We start from the raw sequence: 19,259 nt of genomic DNA, 5'->3' as shown, positions 1-19,259 counted from the left end.
CTAAAAGAGTGAGGAATGGCCGCAGGTTAAAAGAGAAAAACTGTAGTTCTAGTGATTCCTGAAAATGACAAAAGAAAGATGAATTTGGGAGGAAAAAGATTGTGTAAGTTTTGTTGAAGGAGGCAGATTTCAGTGACTTTATTTTAGCAACCTTCTGTTCGGTTGCTTTTGCTAAATCACGATGAGCTGTAACTATTGCAGTACTTTTGGACAGATTGTGATGAATATCTCCTGTGAGACAGAGGTCTGGTAGATATTGAAGTTGTCTCATTCCCCTGGGTTGTGATTGAGTTTGTGGTTGCTATGAAATCCACTCTGTTAAAAATACACGGTCGTATTGCAGTGAGATGTGGCCTGTAACGAGGAATTCAGTAATAGCCTACGTGCTGCCAAATCCCACTAAAATGCTTGGCAACCTTTATTTAAGTTCTTATATTCAGATTTAGGAGCCTAACTTTAGGTTCTCAAATGCAAAAGGGTACCCTCTTTAGGAAAATAGCAAATGAAAACGAATTAGAGAACTGCTGCATGCAGCACCAACCAGGTCTTTCCAGGGCCACGCAGGCCAATAAAACCCTTCAGTACACGTCTTCTGACTTTCTGGCAGTTTTCTTGGACCACTGTCAGAAAGGAGCCCAGCAGCAAGCCACAGAAACAAAACTACCATTTTGCTAAATTCCTTCATTTGTTCCCTTTGCTTTTCCCTTTGGGTTTGTTTCATCACTGAAGTCCCACAAAAATCCCTGTGGTTTCAGCTGTGGAGGGCAGGGGCCATCCAAGGAAATGCATAGGGCACTCTTGTTCTCTTCCCACACCTTCTTCCTGCTATGGGCTCTGTTCTGAACTCTGGAACAGTGAATAATACAAAGATCAGGGAAGGTACCCCTGATCTGGTTGCTCTGAACCTTTGAGCGTGGGTGGAGGAGAGGGTGTGCATTGCACCCCAGGGAGCTTCATTTCCTACAAGTACACTTACTGGTGTGAAACCCCTTACAAAACCTTTCCCTGGCTGAGGCATTGTTTTTAAGACAGTCAGTTAAACATTGATTTTTCATATCCTGAAGCATTAAAATCCAACAGGTTTTTTATCCACTTCACACTGAGATGTTCATTTTGTGGATTTTTTTGTTGCTGCAAGCAAAGCTGCTATTATATGTGAATGCATCGTGCTGCTGCAATGACATTTCCTTTATGCTAAAAGATAGGACTGAAAATTACTGAAAATCTATTGTCCTGTGTATTTTGCAACTCCCATAATCAGGAGGGAAAGAATAATGCACGATTATTCCAAGGGTTTATTAAAATAGCAAAGAAAGGGAAGAAATATTCATGCTTGAAGCCCATCATTTCTAAGCACTCCAGTTATTCTGGTGGAGGACAAAAGATACTATGTGTGAGTGCGGTGGTGGGGAGTTGCTCTAGGGATATGAGTTCAGCAAAGGTTATAATTCAGCTTTTATAACCCTGTGCTAAATCTGAACTTCTGAACTCAGTATTGTCTTGGGTTTGTCCTCCTGCTGCTGTGCCCATGTGCAGCTGTGATACCATTACATTTCCATTTTCCCCAACGTGTTGTCATGTGATCACATATTGAAATGAAATGGAAATGATTTATTGTGCGGGATCAGCTTTTTTCCACTGCAGTGTATGGATGTAAATCTAGCATGATTTCCCCATGCTCCTGGAACTAGGTTTCACTTGAAAAAAATTTCTAGAATCAACAAATGGGAAAACACTCCAGAGCACTAGAAAAACAGAAGCATTTCTTTCTGCCTTCCTGCGTTGGTCCAACTGGGCTTTGCTGCGGTTGCTAATGACTGCGAAATATCTTATAGATAAATTCTCTAAACCCCTTCCCATAATTCCATTTCATAATTATGTACAACTGAATACACAAACAACATTAAAATAACAGTCATGTAATACCTCAATTCTCAATGTGAAGCTATTGTAAATTCAAGATAACTGCTACAAAGAGCTGTTTTACAGAACAGAATTGACCAAGAAACAGGAATTCAGAAGGAATTGATGATGAAACTCATTGTGAACATTACTCTATAGTAGTACATCAGAAATCCAGGCATTAGAGAAGATATCTGACTATAGAAATAGATGAGCTATTTTGATGTTAAATGAGGCACAGATGAAGTATATGTCACTTAAATTATTAAATATATAATAATTGATGGTGTCTTATCCACAGACCCAAGCAAATCTTTCTTCCTCTGGGACGGTTTAATTTCATGAAGTGTGAGCTTCTTCATGTGCAAAAACATCTTAGTTATTTTCCTTGTTATTTTAGACTGTAAACTTTTAGGGTGTGTATCTGTATCTTTTGTATAGTCCACATCATCCCAGGGCACATGTCTCCACTGGTACTTTCAGGAGCTGTTGTAGCCCAAATCATAGTAAATAAATGTTGCTCAGAAGGAAAGAAGCATCAACAGCTGGATTTTCACCCTGCATCACTCATCTAACAAGAACTTGGTTCATTCTTGACATGGAACTGTTACTGAGAGGTGAAAGACAAGGAGAGTTTATCCTCAGTAGAGGACCACAGATAATGTGGCCAGTGTACTGAGACTGGGATAGATTTCTCTGTGTTGGCAGACACAACACTCTTAAAGCCAGAAAGCTATCTGAGGGCTCGTATGAGTGGAAGTGAGGAGAAAAAATTTCAATTACCTGGCATTTCTGGAGAATTTCAAAGCTTGGGATGCATACTTAATTGTTTCTTACCAATCCTAACTACTGATTTTGGCTTCTATGTACTTTTGCTTCCTGTAAAAACAGGAAAGGATGATAAGAGCTTTCTAAAATGTTAAACTGTCTTTTCTGTTAACAACAGAAATATTATACTAAGAAACAGGACCGAGACAGGATGGTAATTTATTCTTTACTTTTTCCAGCTAGCGCTGTTTGAAGTGTCCATCTGCACCAGTCAGTGTATTACTCCAGGGGCTGATTAGGGGCCCTGGGAAGGGGAAGAGAGGGACTTTGCTGAAACAACTTGCTTTTTCCCAGTTGTACAAAAGTGTAATTTGATAGTTGAGGAAGGATCCTGCGAGAAGGATGAGATGGCTGAAGTAGCAGTAATCAGTCTCCTGTCAGGCAGGCTGCAGTGAGCTTTGCATCTCAGCTTGGTATCACATGCCTGTTGTGGTAGCTCTGAATGATTAATTTCGAGGATAACAACATCCTTTGCAGTGCTGCGACCTGTAGCAGCAAGGGTGATGGGTTCCCCTTCAGACTGAATCACAGCACGATGGCCGAGTTGTTTTTTTAACCCTAACAAGAGCTGTCATTAAAAGTTACTGAAGCCTGACTTTTTCTTGCTCTTTGCCAGCCCCTCTCAGCCTGGGCCATGGGTCCTGCACCCTTTGAAGCCAGCTGAGCTCCCTTTGTTGCTTTTTGGTGCATAATGACGCCGGGCAGCTCTGCAATGAGGCAAGGCCCAATGAAGCGTGGCTGGCAGACGGGCCAATACCTAAGTAAGCTGGGAAGCAAGCCCTTACAGTATTTCCTGAGCTCTGCCTCTTGGGATTAAAGGTAGCTGTGAAAACTGCAGTGCTTTTGCCAGTCCTCTGCCAAGTGGAAAGGAGCTTGAGTCTGCTTTTGGTGTCACCTAGGGTATTGGATGAAGGAGGTTTTTAGTTCTCCATGTTTAAAGTTACTGACATTATGTAACTCCGTTAATGACACGATGCATTGTTTTGGCTGGTGAAGACAGTCTCATTAGCTAGAACATCCATTTATTAGTTTTAAAGCATTTTAAGATATTACTTCAAACTCATAGAATATGTCATTTCATAAAATGCTGCCTGCTGTCAGAGGCATTGCTTTCTTAGGTATCTACTTTCCCATGTTGCCACACCACAAGTATCAATAATTATTTCTATCACCTATTTATCAGCAAGAAGCTGATGATAGGATGTGAATACAGAGAATAACCAAAGAGCAATGAAGCCAATGGAAAGACTTCCTATGGGCATTCAAATGGACCTGTAATTGCTGGTGTACTCAGTGCAATGGGAATAATTGTCAGCATCTGAGGGATTTTCAATGAAAGTAAAAAAAAAAATAAAAAAGGAACTTGGGGTGCGGGATCACTTGGCACAGACAGACCCTTCCCATGTGACATCCGCACTCCCCCTTTCTGCCTCTACTATCCCTCCTTTGAAGAAGGCTTTGCAGTGCTGCTGTTATTTGCACTCTGGGATTTCCACTCATGGCCGTGCATTGATAATGCTCAGGAGCAGACCTGATGAATTCTGCTAATGATGACTTCAAAGTTCATTCCTTGAAAGAGTCCTTATGCTTAGTAAAACTGGGTATAGCAAAGACATGGTTGCATCAAGCTATCCCTCCTTGTAACTGGGAGCCAAGGAGCAGTTGCCTGTGTCTCTAAGGTCTTTGCCAGTTTCACTTGCCTTTTACAACCCAGTTGTTGATGTTGGTGTTGATAGGGAATCTTTATTTTCTGTGCTTCCAATATGCTTCCCATGCTGGCCACCAGCTTCAAGAAAACGTGAATCAAATTTTTTTTATCCAACACACTCAGTTCCCCATGTCTTTTAATTATTTGCATTGTGCTTTGTTCTGTGCTTCTTGTGACTTCTGCTCTTCCTTCCTCTGGACACTTCTCAACTAAGTCAAGCTCCGGAAGCAATGATGATTCCAAGGTGTGCCTGCTGAAGTGATTTAAATTTAATTAAGCCAATAATTTACGAATTGGAAACATATTTTTTTTAATGGATGAAAACATTGGCTATAAATTCCTGAGTCCTGCTGCTCTGTGCCAATTAAATGTGGTAAGATCTTGCTCTTTTCCCAAATTTACAACTGTGCATGATGATCTGCAGAGTACATCTGTCTACAGCTTTATTATTCAGTAAATTTCATCTCAGTGGTTCATTGGTAATTAAAGTAATAAACACCATGGAGTCACCAGTTTAGCCAAATAATTTCAGAGAGAAGGCAAGTAGTCCAAAGAAAATCCAAGGAAAACAAATACAGCCACTGAATTTCTTTTTGGTTTTTCTTTCATCCCTTCTCATTTCTTGGGCTGTCTATATATTCCTGCATCCATCCAAGGCCCATATTTCTTGCTAACTGTATCACTGACACCATTCACTGTAAAAAGCATTTCAGCATTGCAAACAACAAGTGCGGGCACAGTGAGGGGATGATGAGAATGATGCTCTTGCTCCCCACCTCTGATCTGCACTGCCAACAGGAGATCCTAAGGTGATCCTCTCTTGCTTATCTAGACTTAATCAACAGCTTGAAGACTTGCCCTTGGAAATCAAGGTTAAAAGGCAAAAATCATTATCATTATTAGTTTATGAGTATTTGAATATATTTGTTTACAAAACTGTACTTGTATGCTAAATCTCCAGGACAAACACATAGCTGCAGCGTTAGGCATCTGTGAGGCTTTTCTAGACAAAAGGGAGCAACTGAAAGTGGTCATCTTGTATAAGGTACCTTTGGGTTAAGAAAAGGTGCTGTTACAGTCATCTGGCTGAGGCATAATAATCTAATATAATCAGGAACAGACTAAGTAGGTCATCTAGTCCAACCTCCTTGTAATGAGCAGGAAGATCTGCAGCTTGGACCTCTACAGCAGTCCTCATTTTTCACTTCTCTTCCAGCATCATGTATTCCCAGATTTCTTCATTTCATGAGCCATATATATGAATGGTATTCCCCTAGCAGAAAGCCAACATTTTTCTCAGTCATGTTAATTAGGCTTTTATCCCACAAATGTAAATATTTATATTTGGGTAAAAAAGTAAGCATATTTATTTAGACACTTTCTATATATTACCTGTGCTACCATAGTACTGTTTCTCAGTTCTCAGAGATCATTAATACAGGTGTTAAATGAAACTGTTTTCTAGTATCTTTCACAAGGAATATAAGTTTAAATAGAAGTAGGCACATAATTGAATACTTTGTCCACGGTGAGAAACACAAATTATCATGTGGATACATTCCTGCCATTACTGGCTGTCCAGAAAAGACAGAACCCATTTTACTTCTATCATCTGATAAGGTATGAGTATCACTTTGCAAGGCGGTTATGTGTAGTGGATTCAAAAACTCACCTTCACAGCTGTATTACCCAGAAACTAAAGAAGGTACCAGTTTTTGCTTTGGTTGAGGGGGACAGACATTTATACAGGGGATCTAATAGCTTTGAAAATTAAACACTACAGGTCACGAATGAAGAGAGCAAGGAGGGATTGTCTAATGAACTCTACCAAACCTGGCCATGGGAAATGTGCCAGAAGCGGGGATGGATGTGGAAGGTAGTAAAATCATGTGGTGGTACTCCTGTCCAGAAATGCTGCTCTTTGCAAGAAGCTTGATTTAGGGCACCTTGCAGTGCCTGTGAAGACTTACTTGGACTGCTGGAGCAACACTGCATCTAGATGGTATAAGGACAGGCAAAGCCATATCTGCTTGTTTTCTTCCTTTTTTTGAGTGCTTTATCTGTGTCTGTAGGACACAAAACAGATTCCCACACTGTGCATTTATTAAAATATGTATAATTCAAATATCCTAATTCATTAAAATTATTTCAGACATTTTCAAGTGAAAAAAAAAGGGCACAAAACTAATACTTAAAGACATTCACTGTTTTATCACTGGGTTAATTCAGGATTTGGGGTGAGTGATACATCTACATAGACTTTTAATGGGCAGAAATCTATTTGAACAACTGCTGATAGCCTGTGTGTTGGAGGGTGCACAGCGAAACTGGAATTCAAACATAATTCCTTTCCTTTGGAAAGTGGCTGCAGTTAAGGAGGCATGAGACCAACATGTTTTTAGCCACCTGACTAATCTCTTAAGCCAAAAATTGTTGAAATAAAGCAGTCACTCAAAATGAGGTGCTCTGGGTTTTCCTGAAAACCATTTTCTGTTTGGGTGGTTCTTCACACCCACTAATGTTGCTCTGGTTTACAAGGTGGGATTAATACAAAATCTCCAAATGGCAAGCCTAGCCAGAATTAGACCATGAAAAAACAATGATTTTCAGATGTGTTCCACCTGAACTCATATATTTCACATCTGAACACATCTGGATGAAAACCAGCTAGGTTTCCTTAGCAGTCAGTTGAGAATTGCAAGGCATTCCAGCTGTGTCTGTCTCCTATAGCACATTAAATCAGACAAAGAGGTATTGGGCTGTGCCTGACTGACATTATTAATACTTGTCTCTGGTGACAGATTCCTTGCCCTAGGACAATCAGGCAAGTAATGAAAGAAATTTGCTTTACCATTCATTACTGGCACTTTTTAATTATTATTACCCTAGCTTTATGCCCTCTCTTTGTTTCAGCATCCTCTTATTCTGATGCTTATGTCAATTTGTGTCTGACAGATACTTAAAAATGTTTACCTTTAATGTTCTGAGTTTTTTTCTTCTTTCCAGTACTCTATGCTCCATGTAAGGGCCGCACTGTATTCTCTGGATGCGAGCTCCTAACAGTGGCCAACATTTAGGGACCTTGTCTGTTTATGAGCTGATGTTGCTTTTGTCACAAGACCTAACACAGGACAGACAGAGATACTACAGGTGCTATCTCTGCGCTCGTTCTTCGAAGCCTGGCCTGTGAAGAAAAGCAGAAAGTCTGTGTTTGGTGAATAAATATTGATGGTACAGCTGTCATACAATCTATGTAAGGATGGTCATTAGGGCACGTAAATGCACTATCTTCAGAAGATTTTTTTAATACAGTAAGGTTATAGTTTCACTGAGCAAGAGCTACACATTTATTTTGGGGAAAAAAACCCAACCCTGAATTTCATAAAATATTCTGTAACAATCAATAATAAAAATATTGTAGTTTAAAGAAGAAAATGAAAACCTAAGGAGTATATTTCTGTGTGGGAAGAGAAAAAGTTAGCGTGTAATGTCTGAGATTAGAATTTATCCTTTTACTTAGAAGACATCTGTTTCCTATTTGTATAGAGCATGTTCTTTTTTGTACGGATGCCACACAGTATACCAAGAGGTTTCTAACCAGTTGTTACAAAATATTGACTAGAACTTCACGTGTATGAATCAATTTTCGTCAGAATGTCTTTTCCCCCAGTAGTTGAAAAAAAAAATCGAAAGCTTAGAGACGTTTTCTTGGCAACAAAGATGGGATTGTATAGGAGTGCTTGGAACTGCAAATGTACTGAACACCTTGTAACAGTGATTCACATGGGCTGTATTCATTTAATGGATTGTCAGTTATAGCCTGCAGGCAGTATCACGGCACGGACAGCAGATACTGTGGAATCATCATTTTGCATACTTATTTCCTCATTTACTGGTGGATGGTAAAAAAATTATTGGTACAGCCTATAAGGTCTGTATGTTATTTGGCTGAGCTGAGAACAGCAAATATAATAACAGTCATACACAAATCAGTGAAACATGCAACGTAAGGGCCAGATATTTTTGTCCATAAAGTTGAGTTAATCTCAGAGTGAATAAAAAGTGGTGAACATAAATGTACATATATATATATATTTATAACTTCAGAAATAAAGGTCCATTATTTAAAAATGAAATTGCAGCCTCAGAAGAAAGTGTTTGGCAGAGACCTCAGGGAAGATCTGTGTGAAGTCCTTTCACCAAGAGAGGGTGAACTGCATTTACACATTCTCTAAAAGGGTTTGTCCAGTGGGTTTCTGAAAACTTCCAACATCCCTGATGACTCTATTCAGCTAGTTCAAAACTCCAATAAAAAAAGGTTGTTTTTTTTTCCTCAACAACCAAATTAAGTATTCTTTGCTGCAAATTAAGATAATTTCTTCTCATTTTCTCTGAGTGGCTGTGGAGAGAAATCTATCAGAATCCTCTTTCAAGTAACCTTTAGAGCAATCCATTGGAAGATTACTATCTAATCATGCTCCCCAAACCTGCCTGCATCTAGAGTAAGCAAGACCAATCTTCTCTCATATTCAATACTTCAACATAGTCCAGACTCTCTTTCTCCAGTTTTCCCATGTCTTTTAAACAAAAAATAATGTGGCATTTGAGAAGAAAGCTATCTTTATTCTGGTGAGATATGTCTGATGCTGCCACCAGTATAACTGAGATGAATTAATAGGGTTAAACTCTAGCCTTCCGTTTTGACTAAACACTTACTTGTGTGTTTGAATTTGCTTTCTGAAGTATTGCACTGAGCACTGTCATTATTGAACATTATCTTTTGGGGGTTTTGCTCTTTCTGATTCCTCATATTCAGTTTTAATTCTAGTTCCAGTCTCCAAAATCCTTTAAAAGACTTCCAACATGACGTGTCACATTTTAGTCCACTCTCCTCTGTCCTCTGTTCATCGGAATATTGTTTACAATGCTGCTTCAGGAAAGGCCCTTGCAGGAATAAAGGTAGACATTGAACTCCTGAGCAGTGCTCCTTCAGTGTGTTTTTTAAATGAACTTTGTGCATTATGTTTATAACAATGCCCTTTAACTTGGTTTTATGAGTGTCATGTGATGCTACTAAAAACCTTACTGAACTCAAGAAGCATCTGTATCTAACACTTCCAACTTAACTTACCAAGCTGGAACCTGTGTTCTTTAGATGCCCATGCTAATGCTGATAAGTCTTCTTGATGTCTTCTAAATATTTACATACTGATTTTATAGTCACTTGTTTGACAGCTCTTGCTAATATTGAGGGTAGGTCCACCGGTTTACTGTTTGCCAAATCCTTGCTGAAGACAGGCACAATATTTGATCTTCTGCCAGCTGAATGGCTGCTCTCACTCCCATCTTCAGTGGTGCCAGTGTTTCCCTCTGAGGTGTTACTGAAAAGGGAAAATATCTACAGTGCTACCTTCCCAAGTTATGAACAAAATCTCGTTTTTCAAATGGAAAACTAGATGAAAATAATTGTGGCTGGTTGATCCCAGTTTTTGGTTGAGGGGAGAAAGGTTTAGGTATTGTTTGAGTGTTGGAGAAAAGACAGTGGGTACAGAAAACAAGTATCTTTATAGCCACCATATTCTTATGCTGTTATTCCCTAATTTTCAGCAGCCTTTATCCATCTGAGAAGTCTTTCTCATCTTCTAGATCAGTTTAATTTCCTTGAGAGCCTTCTGTGAATGACCTGCTTCAAATGTCTTTTAAAAAAACAGTATCTGTTTTTTTATCTCACTGATATTATATATCAGTGAGATATGGCTTGTTTGCATGTTTGTTCCCTTCATATAATTCTAGTAGATTTGTGACATATGACTTAACTACCAGAAACCCTTCAGTTTTCATTAATATACTGAATTCATGCACACGTCTACTACCTGTGCTCTTCAGAACATTTCTGTTGTTTTACCTGCTGTAGATTTTGCTTTTCTGATGTTTCCCTGATCTACCTTGAAATTCTTTTGGGTTTTTGTGCACCTCCAGTGAAACAACTGATTTTTGCACCTACCAGTATTAACTAGCTCCATTTTTTTGGGACAGTACACTGTTGATGTACTGGCTTTAGCCCAGAGAGGTGAGACACATTATGTTATACGAGTTTTACTGTAGATTCTTTCTATTTTCTCAAACTCTGAAAGCTGATTTAATGTTTTGGCAGCCATCATTCTGCAAAATAAGGCCAGATCCTGGCCTGGCTGTGGTGTTTTCAACATTATTTTAGAATTAATAAAGCTATCCTCAGAGGTGACTCGTTTCCCTTCTATGCAATTAACACAATTTTTTTTTTTTAATTTGAGTATCACAGTCCATATGAAATAGTGTCTGATCACTGCCTCCTGTTTGGAAATTGTCCAAGCCCCTCTTAAAACTGTGAAGTATTCCTCATTTTCTTTCCTTTGCTCTCCTCCAGCCTCGTATCCCACTAGAAACATGCTAAAGCGCTGTCTTTTCACCAAGGGTAGAGAACGCCGTTAAGCTCCTTCCAGATATCTGATACCTTAGTTTGTTTATTAATATTTTAAAAATAGGTATGCAAGTGTTATGTTCATGGTGCAATTATTCAGGACTTTGAAAACACCATAGGTAGTAGGGAAATAAGAGAAAAGAGTTGCAGTAAGTGCTAAGTACTTTTCACCATTTCATACCTTTCATTCACCATGAGTAGATTACAGGAAGGAACATGATTTCCTAGTTCAGGGAGTTACCCTGCTTCTGAAGCAGCTTCTGAAGGCCAGCATAGACAATTTATTGTGGACCAAAACTCCAGAATTTTCCATTGCGTTATTGCTTTATGGTAAACCAAAGCCAGCATAGCGTGACTGACTTGCTAAACCCAAGGTGTAGCGTGCCAGGAGAGTTGCCAAGTTTTTAGACTACGGCTTTGTTGTCTTTCAGGATGGAGACTGCCAAGATATGTGGCTTGGCTGAGTGGAAGCACTTTTTGTTTCAGTACGACAACATAGCAGGCTGGTAGATCAAAACATATAATTACTAAGTTCCGACATGCATGGGATACTGGCAAAGAAAGTGGTTTCTTTATCTCTTCAACAACCAGGCATTAAAAGATGTGTTCCTGTCTATGATGTTTGCTTTTGATTCATTATAGGTTTAGGAACACTGAAATGGTTGCAACTAGGTCATGGGCAGAGGGCAAAGTTGTTTTTGTTGTTTGTTATTGCACTTGTGAGGAAATGAGGATATTGACTGCAGATTTTCAGGTGTAAAATTTGCCGAAATTTGGGTTTTACATAATCAAATGATTATTCATTCACTGTTCAGTGTCCACTTTCTCCCAGGACCGAGAGGCTTCCAGTTCAGTTATGGCTTCTCATTGCCTTCCTTTGTCTACCTGTTATGGCACAATCACCAAATACTCATTTTTTTTCTATGTATTCATTCTTTGTACTGCATCCTCCATGCCTATGTTACAGTATAGTTATGTGGTTAGCCAGTCTTCACTGAGGATATGCTTCACCACTCGCCAATTCTGAAATTGCAGGATACAGAGCATGGTGGTCAGCTCCTTCTCCCAGGGGTGCTCTATTTCACATTATTCATTGGATCTCTCAAAATCTAGCAAGCAGAAGTGACTGCAGTGACTAGAAAGTCAGTGCTTAACGTAGTGTCTGTCTGCCTTGCTGCTGGGTTTGAGACTAACATCTAACTAGGAAAAAAATACATATTTTCCTGTGAACTTTACTAAAATAAGAAGCAAAACTATAGGACTGATCCTTTGAAGACTCAGGATAATTTCTGAATGGAAGAGTTATAGGAAATACATAAAAAGACTGTATACAAAGGCCAATTTGTATGCCCTCTAAAGCACCCGGGCCCTGTAGGTGCGGACCACCTCCATGCTGCCCCACATTTCATTGTAGAAACACAACAAGGACATTCACAAGGCCAGTCCAGACAAGTAGAGTGGGAATCTGCCAACCCTACTCACACGTATATTGTCCTGCTGAAGAAGATTTCCAGTTAAAGACTGGATTCCAAGATTCAATTTCCAGTTAAAAGGGAAAAAAAAAAAAAAAAAAAACAAACCCAAAATGTTTTGGAGTAAAGAGAGACTGCTTTTAAGAAATCAGAGGTGAATCCAGGCCCTGGGAGATAGACAGTTCCTGTTACAGTTAGTGCCTAAAAGATAGTAGTCAAGAAGTCATCTGCTGCATTAATTGACCTGAAGGGATTGTAAAGTATTAGTGGGAAATTACCAGCCCAGAGGGTAAAATATGTTTTATGGGGAAGAGTCACATGAAAAGGCTGGCTGGAATTCACCAGCAATATGGAAGAAACACAAGCTGCTGCCTGACTGAAAATACAATTGCAGAGAGTGGCAAAAATTGGAGGAATAGGAATTAATGGCTAAGTGAGGCCACAGGAAAAAAGCATATTCTGGCTCCTTCAGTGTGGCAGGAGCAACCAGGTAGCAGGAAAGCCTGGAACAGCAAGCCCATATCAGTTCTGCTGGTCCCCAGAGGTTTGTTCTGAAGAGTGTCCATGTCAAGGGTGTCCATTCCCAAGATGAAGCCTGGGTAGGCTGCATGATGCTGAGCACCTCAGCATCAGGAGTGTGGGATGGCATGGGAGGGCACAGCTGTGGCAGCTCCCCCTGCCATCAGTGCCTGCCCCTGCGCTGGGGGCAGCTGCAAAGAGCTGGAGAGAGAGCGGCAGTTTGGGGACCAAGTGGCTGACGGGCACTGTTCATTTAACTAATGGGAGATGAAAGGAAGAGGTAATTAGATTAGAATCTGAGTTTGTACATGGAGGGAAAAGGAGAATACCTGAAACTGTATGGCTCTTTAATCTCACAGATAAAGGCAGAACAAAATTTAGCTTCTCGAAATTGCAGTCAGCCAAGTTTAGCACTTGGGCACAGTTAGCTGTTGAAATTGCAAGAGCTAAGAAAGTCTCCAGCACTCCAGGTCCCCATGCCGATGCTGGGTGTTTCTGCCAGGGACAGACCATTGATCAGGCATGAATGGAAACCGAAGTTTCCGCTTCTGACCAAGAGTACACAGCTCATGTTGTATCGGAAAGCTTGCTAAACCATCATTTGGTTTCTGTGAGTATTGTGTCTGGTTTGTGACAGACATTTGAAATCAGGACCAAGTCTGCTGGTCAGTACTGGTTAGTATGTTGTTTGCAGTCACAGCTGAATGTTACTGCTAGAATCATCATCATCATTGTCCCTGCTCCTAGTATTATTTTTACCTGTACTACTGCAGATCAGGTCCACTTTATACTGAAGGCTGCAGGAACACTCTGGCAACCGAATCAACAACATTCCATGACCCAAATAAAACTTCCTTGCTGGTTAACTAATAAAAAGCATAGAAGAAATTGCCTAGCAATCTTCCCTCCTCTCTTCTTCTTTTTCATTAAACCCTTATGGATTTATGGATCGTGATGGCTGATTATCAAAAACCAAAACCCACCTATGTCAGAAAAATAACTTAATCATTATTTCCCTTTTTTTACTGAATAGTGAGAAACCTAATACATGCTGCCCAACTGGGTGTGTTTAGATGTTACTGAAACTAAAACAAGACTCAAAAGATTAAAGTGGAGCTTGGCTCAAGATCAGATTAATCAGCACAGTTAATATGCCACAAAATGGCCTGCAGCTTGGCCTTCTTTTCAGTGATTACATGGAGGCTTTTTATGCTGTACAGGCTAAGGAAGTATTTTAATTTATCCGTTCTAATGAAATATGTGATATGAGGAAACAGCAACATGTCTGTTTAAGGCATGGTTTAGGCTCTTTTGGTGAGAAAATGAATGGGCTGACTGCAGCTATGGTACTCTAGCATGACTGTAACTTTGCCGTTAATGCTTATACTCTTTAAATGTCATTTATGTAATAAACTCTCATGGGAGGTTTGGTCTGAAATATGGGATAAAACTTCATGTAAAGAACTGTACCTAGAACACAGCTATTTCCCCCCATGTTTTTATACAGTATGAGTTTATTTTACAATATCCTGGAGATCACTTAGGGCAAATCCTCATACGCACAGAAATGAAATAAACTCAGTTATCACAGAACCAGGATCAGTGAAGATATTTGGGAATCCCCACAGACTGTAATGGTTTGGCCCATATGTGACCATGGTCTCATGTAGTTGAGAAACAGTCAAGTTTCCTCAGAAGGAGTTATTTGAAGACTGACAGTCAGTATACCTTTTCTATTAGTAAATGCCTGATCATGAGTCCTACTTTTGGTTTCAAAAGCCAAGGTCAGCCCTGAGCTGTTACAGGAAGGTGTTAATGGAAAGAACTGGAGAGGGACTGTGATTAGTGAAAGCAAAGGATTTAGGAAGTCAAATTGTCAGATACCAATCAAACAAAGAACAAAAAAATTAACTAAGTTCTCCCATTGTGCCTGTCTTATCTAGGGCCAAGGCAAGCTGAAGAATTGTTCGTGGGCAGTCATTAAAGAAAGCAAAATCAGCATTTTAAGACCACTCCAAATATGTCATCTTAATACAGCAGTATGTGTTTTGCAAGTGCATTCCCATATTTTTAAGTGTGATTTAAAAAAAGGACTGGGGTTCTTAAAAACTGCCCCACGAGGGAAAAGGACAAATGCTCTTGAGGAAAAAAGGTTTTTTGTGCTCTTGGTGCTTGCTTGAAGTAAGCTGGTACTGTTATTTCATTATGTATCGTTGGTTTGTAATGGTGTGAGATTTCCAGAAGGGCTTGACATTCCATCTGTTTAGGGATGAGAACATATTCTATAAATTGGACTACAGCATTTTGCTGAGGATTAGATCTAGGCTTTGGGGGAGGAAAGAGTGTCTGTGAAAGCTCTCATCTTGCCGACAGTGGTATTGCGCTCACAGCTTTTTCTAGGAACTTAAAGTGAAGATAAAAGAGGAAGAGTATTACCTGTACTATCCAGGAAGGCTTTGGCACTGTTACCCTGGAAACCTACCAAGGGGAAGTGATATTTCTGGGAGAAACTACTGGCTTATTCAGCTCCCAAAGCCAGTGGTGCTAATGACTTGGAGAGTGGGGTGCCTTGTTTATGTTTATGCCAAATTTTTTTACTGACTGCTTTCCAGGGCAGAGCCCATCCTGAGGTTTACCAGCAGCCAGGAGAGAGGCAAGTTGAAAACCTGCCTCTATCTTTCAGGAAAGATGTGCGCAAGCTACAAGGATAAAACTCCTGGTTGGGTGCCTGCTGGCTACAGGGAGATGCTGCTGACAGGCACAGGACAGGTTCACTCCTGAGAGGAGCACCAACTCCTCCCAGTGTGTTTGTTCCTCAGGTCCCCAGGATAAAACGAAAGGTACCAGTCTCCAGCTGCACCCTGTGCCCTGGGGTGGCTGACGTACAATTCATCTGCCACTGCCACAAATTGTGAAGTGCTCGGGAACTCAGCAGCACTTGCCTCAATCCCCTGGACCAGTGATGGGCCTTGGACAGCCTTTCCTATTTAGTCTCAGAGACAAATATGCAAATGAGGTTATGCTGTGGGTTGACGGCAAGAACAAGGTGTTTTCTGCTCTCTTCCTGTGGCTCAGGGGATGTGTGGCTGTGAGCAATGCAGGATTTTGGTGCCGCCATTTCCCTAGTGCAGCAGCTGGTGCCACCAGTGCTGGCAGTGAGACAGCAGCAGACTTAGAGTGGTGGCATGTGTCCTAGCTCAGCAACGGCAACCTGACCCCAGTCCTTCACACCCAGCTACGGCTGAGGCTAGTGATGATATCAGGGTGAAAGGGCAGGAGAGAAGACTGTGATGGGAAAAAGCAGCATGAGGAAAGGAAGGGGAAAGATGGGGCAGGGTGAGAGAGAAAGGCAGGTTGGTTATAAGAAAGAAGAGAAGAGATGGGATAAAAAAGGCAAGAAGAGAACAGGGAAGAGGGAGAGGTGTGACTAGAGAGGTGTTATAAATGCTAAAGGACATGCAGGTATCCCTGTCCTCATGTCAGGGACTAGCAGAAGGAGTAGTGCTAGGTTGAGTCTATGATCACCTCTGTAAAACTAAGACCAAGATATGAAATGATCCCTGAAATATCTCAGTGGCTTCCCTACAAAGGCAAAACCCAAACATTGTGGTTTATTTCACATGGGCATGCACACTGGTGCAGGCTCACAAGTGGGAGAGGTCCTCCTTAGGGTGAGCAAAAACCTGTTGTAATAATAATAATACTAATAAATAACTAATAATAATTAAATACATCTTGCCGCTGTTCTCAGGACAGTCATTTTTTACAAGCCCACAGCACCAGATGGAGAAATTTTTCTAACCTAGCTCAGTTCCCAATCATATTACAAATTTACGCCAATTAAATTCTTCCTAGAGCCCATTGCCTGCCCAGGGGAGTTGCTGGTGAAAGCCCAGTTTTGCCGACATGGTGACAATGGCAATAAGGAGCACAAAATGCCAGATATTTTCAATCTTTTGAAAGCTTTGGAATCACTGTTAGCATAATGGCACCTACCTGCACGCTGTGCGCTCTCCTCTGCACAAACCATATCTCCCATTGAAGGCTCAGCTCCCGTGTCCATGTCCTGCAGTGCCAGCCGGCCTGCGGACCACTTCTGTTTCCCGAAGTCAATGATGTGCGCTGAAACGGCACTTCTCTAATGGCTGTCCCATGTTACTGCAGGAGTATTGCCTCTGTTATGGAAAATTAGTTTTTGCTTCCCCTGACTGGCGGAATATTTGGCTGTCATGCAGGCAAGGAGTCTAGGGTGGGAGAGGAGGAAAGCAGCTGCCTGTTACATGCTCTCCGTGAGCTGACGTCGACTGGATGCCTACCTCATAACCGCATGAAGACACTAATTGCCATCAGATAAGTAGGTGTTTTATACCCAGTGTGAGATGGTCCGTGAGGTGCCGGGGCATGAAGCACGTGCCATGAAACATCTGCAAAAGAACGGTGCCAGGATTCGCAGAGGTCCTCTGTGCATTGAGCAAAACCCACTAGAAACAGAGGTTGTTCTTACATCTCCACACTAGTGACACAGCTGCTGGGACCCCATCTTTTAGTCTGGGTCCAATGTCTGAATGTGGAAACAGCTTTCCCCTGTGCGGGGCCAGAGGGAGCAGCAGCACAGGGTGCAGGGCTTTCGCAGGCACTCAAGTGAGAATCAGCTGTGGAAGGGCTCCAGGGTGCTTTGTAGCTCAGGGTGCTTCCCTGTCACCTCCTCTCCTCAATTTCAGCTGTGCCTACCAATACCAGCGAGGTCCCACTTGTTCCGTCCACTTTGGTAGCTGATCCGGATCGGTTGCTTGCTTTCCCAGGCTTCCCAGGCTCTCCCAGTCACCACAGTGTCCTCTCGCCGGCAGCTGTGGGTGTGTGCACCCAAGCAGGGTGCAGCTCAGTGGCAGTCACACATGTGACTGTGGGCTGTGCCTGCTCCTGGCCACCCACTGCTTCCTCCTCTCCCTTTCGTCCTTGCTGGGCCTGTCCTGCTAGGTCTGTAAATGTCTTTCCTAATCACTTTCAGCTTGTTTTAACCTACCTTGCTGTAGATATACTCAAAACAGTTCACATAGAGGTTTTACTAGGATTCATGACACCTACCGAATACTCTCCTGAAATCCTTACTTGCTATATGAAATATTTTCTGTCTCCCTGTTCAACTTAACCCTGTTCTTCAGATTACTGCTCCGTTGCCCGCCTCTGCTAACAGCATTAAAACATATGGGCTACTTCATTAGTTCACCGTATGCACCCATAAGGAATTAATCAGGGAGACTCATAGCATTGCTGCTGGTACTCCAGTCTCCTGCTTTTAATTACACTTTGGTAAATCCAAAACATTCTTTACGGTATTTAATTTTCTCTCCACTAATAGTACTCCTGACTTTAGACCTTCTTGTATCACCTGTAGGATGCAAGCTGGCCATACCTATGGGTTTCCTTTTTTACAGCACAACAGGGTATGCTGGTTTTGTCTTTGTCATATTGAGTGGAAGAGGCAGGAAACCTGACATGTTGCGAGCCAGAGTTTGTCATCCCTAGAATCTTCACTCAGATCGGCACTGCTGTGGTCTTGGCGAGTATGAACACAGTGTTTCAGCTTAGGTGGGGACAGGCTGATATTCACAAACCCAGGATTTTCAGTGCCATGCAAGACCCCTGAAGAAGGTTAAAGTGAGTTGAAAATTGCAGGTATACACTTTACTCCAAAATGCGTTTGAACAATGACACTGTCAACTGTGTAACTATACCTCAAAGGTCATAAACCAGCATGGCAGTAGACAGTCTGTCATTTATGTTCCCTACCAGGGACTGTGAAGTAAGAGCCATGATGGTATGCTCCTTGGAAAAGTTCTCATACTTCTAATTTTTAAGTTTTACTCAGTGGCATAATTCCTCTGTGAGAAGTACTTGGCAAAGAATAAGATCACCGTGAGAACACGGCACCCGCCTCATAAAGCCAAAGTGATTTTCAGCTTTGATGTTGCCAGTTGTAAAAATAAATTATGTTTAAGTATTGAATCTGTCCACAAATGTGTGTGTGTGCGCTGTGTTTTTGCAAGGTGAATGTACGCATATATACCTTACACAAGTTACTGTTTCAGTTTTCGTGTTTAGCTCATGTTTTAGCTAAGGTACTGTTTCAGAAATTTCTCTCCTCCTGCCTGGCTTTCTTCCTTCATCATATGTAATAATCTGATGCCATCTAGTTCAAATACCTAGTGAGATCAAACTTGGGAGAACAAAAATGGGAGCCATAAGCACTCTATAAAATAGCCTATGCCTTTCATGAACTGGAAGAGATATTTGTCAGTAATGACACACTGCAATTAAATTAAATAAACCTTGGAAACAGCGCTGCTGTATCTGCCCATACAATGTTTCC

At 41.2% G+C, this 19,259-nt stretch overlaps 1 long non-coding RNA gene across 2 annotated transcripts; it reads right to left on the bottom strand.

The window, feature by feature from the left end:
- Positions 1–1,393: 1,393 nt before the first annotated feature.
- LOC128851902 (uncharacterized) lies at positions 1,394–17,762 on the bottom strand. Of its 2 annotated transcripts, XR_008449434.1 has the most exons (5): positions 16,886–17,762; positions 9,570–9,819; positions 7,412–7,622; positions 6,409–6,504; positions 1,394–5,711 (listed from the first exon to the last, which is right to left on the bottom strand). It is a non-coding gene; the product is annotated as an uncharacterized LOC128851902 (long non-coding RNA). The 2 variants fall into 2 exon arrangements; XR_008449435.1 differs by lacking the exon at positions 9,570–9,819.
- Between the last annotated feature and the right edge of the window lie 1,497 nt (positions 17,763–19,259).

This window comes from Cuculus canorus, chromosome 3, assembly GCF_017976375.1.
Source record: "Cuculus canorus isolate bCucCan1 chromosome 3, bCucCan1.pri, whole genome shotgun sequence".
Classification (NCBI taxonomy): Eukaryota; Metazoa; Chordata; class Aves; order Cuculiformes; family Cuculidae; genus Cuculus; species Cuculus canorus.
Note: the sequence above shows the minus strand (reverse complement) of the source record. Positions and strands in the feature narration are given on the sequence as shown.